Source organism: Mandrillus leucophaeus, unplaced genomic scaffold (genome assembly GCF_000951045.1).
Source record: "Mandrillus leucophaeus isolate KB7577 unplaced genomic scaffold, Mleu.le_1.0 Scaffold31, whole genome shotgun sequence".
Lineage (NCBI taxonomy): Eukaryota > Metazoa > Chordata > Mammalia > Primates > Cercopithecidae > Mandrillus > Mandrillus leucophaeus.
In genome coordinates this window covers 2084368-2088441 of record NW_012103254.1, presented here as the reverse complement: position 1 = coordinate 2088441, position 4074 = coordinate 2084368, and positions in this window count along the sequence as shown.

Below are 4074 nucleotides of genomic sequence, written 5' to 3'. Positions count from 1 at the left end.
TTAAGGGGAATAATCAATACAACTATCTCTGGGAGAAAACAGGTTGGCGGTTCTAACAAGGTAGCAGGTAAGGAAGTAAGCAAAGTTGCCCACATTAGAAGATCTCTGGTGGAGTGTTAATTAAGAATTTCCAGTATTATCTAATATGCCATATACAAATTTCAGTGTCTGAATTGTGCTTTGCATATGTTGACCAGAGATCTTTATTAAATTTTGTTAAACACCATAACTTCAATTTTTGTGTACTTTAAGTTACTCAAATACACATTTGGTTCAAAATGGCATAGTTTACCATAGGAGAGGGAGAAACTAGTTAATAAATGACCAAGAGATATTTGCAGAAACTTAAAAATTATTTGGGATTTGTCAGAAATGTTGGCAAACTATACAGGTAATTAAAAGTCAAGATATTGTTGTGGGACATTACTTAGTGTCTTCTGAATGCTAGGAAATTTGGAAACACTTTATGTAAAGAGTGACCTATTTTCAAACACTAATACCCTGACTAATTTGTAACATCTTAGGCAAACTCCTCCTTTGCTTACCATTCCCACTGATTTATTTATCATCTTTCACATGCAAACTTCTACAAACAATTGTCCTCATGTACCCCGAACTTCCTCTTTGCCTAATTCCCTCATGGCCTGCTTCAATCTGGCAGCATTTTACTAAATTTTTAAATCAACTCATTAATAACATCTGAGGCTAAAATTATTGGACACTTTCCTGCCTCATTCTATTTGAATACTCTTAACATTCACTCGTTTCTATTCCTTTCCTCTCCACAAACTTCTCTCCATTTTCCTACCTATTTTCTACTGTGTTTTCATAGAAATTCAGAGCTGTGGGCCTCAATCTACTATAGAAAACTTTACATTATCCATTTTTTACATAATGAATACCTCAGATTTTTTCTTCCTATATCCTACTGTATACTGTCTCCCTAGTGTTAATTTGATTTTATATCATTAGTTTGCCCTTATAATCATTGCATTCCCCTTCAATAGCATATCTAATAATTCAATATTCCTGTTTTTACTACATACTAAATATTCCTGAAGTCTTTTCTTTATCTAAACAGCCACTTACTTAACTCAACTTGAGCCCCTATAACTATACTATTCTTCCAGATAGGCTTCCCAGAATTACTCCACCTCCAGATCAATTGAATTTCTATGCACACCCAAAGTGTTCTTAAAAAGACTCAGATCATGTCACTTCTAAACTTGAAACCCTGCAGCAATTTTCTGTTTTAAGCCTCAAGTCTAAAATCATTAACCTGTTCTGTAAGGCGCTAACTGCCTCATGTCAACTTCTCAGCTTTTTCTGTTTCATTCTCAGAATTCTGAAAGAGGCTGCTGTCACAATGGTATATTTCTATCCCCTCAAATGTACCAGGCTCCTTTCTTTCTGCTTCAGGTCTTTCATGCTTGCTCTTTCTTTAGTCAGGGATACTTTTTGATTCTGAGTCCACTTTAAATGTTATTTCAACCAATATATCCTGGGCCTATTTCCACATTCTTTTCACTTCTTTTCCAGGGAAAATGTCAGAATTATACCCAAATTTATCTAAATAATTTTATGTTGCTGTCAATCTTCTTCATTAAACTGAAAAGTCATAAAAGCAAGGATCATTTCTCACTTTTTCACCACACTAACATCACACTTTGCAGATAGTTGACTTAAAATTCATATTTCATTAAGCAAATGAATTTATGAATAGTAGAACAAAAATCACAAATATAAGGCAGATAGTGAAGTACGTTTTGAATGTTTAACATTTAGTATTCATGATAAGAACAATATTAATAATTTTAAAGGTAATAACGGCTTACATTCATTGTACAGTCATTAAGAGTCAGGCAATCTTCTGATAACACAGCATATTTTAAATCACTCAATTTATTGGTAACTTTCTAGCTCAGTTCTCCAAAATTCACCACATTTTTCACCGTTATTTCTCTAACTACATTTTCACTTTCCTTTTACCTCTGTAAGGCATGACTGTGTTAATTTTCTCAGTAGGTGTCATCTAATGCAGATAGATAAACACAATGTATTAGAGCTCCATTTTCTTTGTCACATGAAAGAGTGTGATGGATATTTCTTTTAGTTAAAATCCGTAAGTTCTTGTAATAGTGCTGTGAATACAGTGGATGCTCAGTAAATAGCAGTCTGGTAAAAAGAATGAGAAGGTATTCCTCATTAAAATAACTAGAATTCAATCAGCATTGTTTAACATCCCCAACAATTTGTTTCTGGAAGCTTAAAATAAGAGTGTAACTATGATTACAAAAACAAAAACTTATTTTAGTCAAGACATTATTCACTTTTGAGTAGTTTAAATTTGATATTAGAAATCAAGGAAATGGCTACTGAGAAAAAGATGTGGGTCAGATTGTCACAGTAAAACATCTTGGTACATTAAAAATGTATGATGTCAGTAGGACTTCTATTTCAAGGCTATGGGAAAGCATTTACCAAATCTAAAAGTAAGAATGAAGGGCCCTTTTGGAAAGGCTTAAGAAAATAACAATGTATAGTCTGAAAACTAGATCTTCTAAGAAGATTCTCTGATGGAACAATAGAAAGCTAGAAAGAAGGTTTGCAAATCATTTCTTGGCTCCATGTCTCAGGCTACCTATGACAAACTCAATGATCACAGTCTAATTGTGTGGTAAGTGAACATTTGGTATGATTATAGAATGGTTTTAACAAAGGAACACTAGTGTGTAAAATGTGAAGATGTTTGGCACTTCAGGTCCCTTTGGTCTAATAAAACACATAATGTAATTTAAAATACATTGTTCCTAGAATTAATTGCACAGTAATACTTGGAGTCAAGAAACATGTAACATTCTTGGAAATATGACCTAGGTTATGACTCAGTAAATAGTTTAGATGATTGTGCTCTCTGTTGCATGAATGAAGCCATAAAATCTCAACTTTAAATATAATTATGATAACAATCATTTTGTTCATATACTCTACCTGATTACCTAATGAATTACATTCATTGTAGATCAAAATACATGCTCAGCATAGGAATGTCTTCTACCTGAAATAATGACATTTTAACAAAAAGACTTCAGACATGGTCAACTGAAAGGCTTTATATATATATAATATATAGATACACATATATTAAATATATAAAATGTATATGTACATATACATATATATATTTGGGAGATGGTCTGGCTCTGTAGCCCAGGCTGGAGTGCAGTGGCATGATCTTGACTCACTACAACCTCTGCCTCCGGGGTTTGAGTTATCCTATCACCGCAGCCTCCAAAGTATCAGGGACTACAGGTGCACTTGTGCAGCTAGTTTTTGTATTTTTTGTACAGACAGGGCTTCTCCATGTTGTCTAGGTTGTTCTCTAACTCCTGAGCTGAAGGTATTTGCCTGCCTTGGCCTCGCAAAGTGCTGCGATTATAGGAGTGAGCGAGTAGGCCCAGACAAAAGGCTTTATATGTTTTACACAAAGGCCGTCAGGTTTAAAATACATCATTTCATACTATGCACACTTGGAAGCATTTGGAAGAATTCTCAAAATTGGTCTTCTTAGTTTTCCTGTTTCCTTAGATAATCTGTGTCAGACTATCTGAAAGGACATACTTTAAAGGCTCTTAAAAGTATTCCTTCTTTGAATGAAAGTTAACAACAAATATTTGCCTATTTTATGCCATAGTAATAACAAATCTTTCCAACTTACATATATACCAATATCAGACATGTTAAAATACATACAATTATTTAAAGTATTTATTTCCAATATAATTTATTTTATTAAAGTGTGGTTTATTATGTATAATGGATAATAATTATATTTGAATACATAAATTGGCTTAGAAAATTACCAAAATCCAAAACAGTCAAAAAACTTTTTTTACATTGGAGTACCTGATTTACATAAAAACAAAACTAAAACAAAATCTGCTGTGCCATTTAAGGTAGTTAGAAAACATTCTGTGCCATTTAGGGCACAGCCAAAACTATATCCCCAAAGTCTTCAATCTCTGTTACACTCCCTATATTCAAACCAGGGAATTTAAAATTCTCTTGGGTTCC